Raw genomic sequence first — 575 nt, forward strand, 5'->3', positions numbered from 1 at the left:
TTCTCAGTCTCCCAGTATAGGGGAATCACAGCTCTTAGAATCCAATTTTGAGCCTCGCTCCCTCACCTATACAAACAATGGGAATTCCTACACACCCACTGCTGTGAATGGCTCATGTGGTTGTGCTCAGATGGAAGCACCTGCCTCATGGTGGATGTACGATAAATAGCTGCAGTTGCTTCTAAGCCTAGCAAAAGGGTCCAGCATGGGAAGCCCACTGTCGCCTTTACCGGGAAAGGAAGCTCGGCTCTGGAAGCCAGACTGACTTGATGCCAGTCAAAGGCTGTCAGTTTGTAGGAGTGCTCTCATTGGCCTCGTCGGCTGAATGGGCACAAAGAGGCCAGGAAATTCAACAGGGGGCCTGAGAAGAAAGTCACATAGAGCAGTGTGAGCAGCAGGGACAGTGCAGTAAGCAGCAAGAGGAATAGCAAGAGATGGGCATTTTCTTGGTTTTGCTTTTGTTTTTGTATTGACCTTAACCCTGTCTTCATTTATTGTCCTCACACAAGAACTGAATTGAGGTGATGCTTAAATTAAATTACCTAAATAACTTAATTTTTCAACACTTTCTCTCT

This window comes from Microtus ochrogaster, unplaced genomic scaffold, assembly GCF_000317375.1.
Source record: "Microtus ochrogaster isolate Prairie Vole_2 unplaced genomic scaffold, MicOch1.0 UNK108, whole genome shotgun sequence".
NCBI classification, from domain to species: domain Eukaryota; kingdom Metazoa; phylum Chordata; class Mammalia; order Rodentia; family Cricetidae; genus Microtus; species Microtus ochrogaster.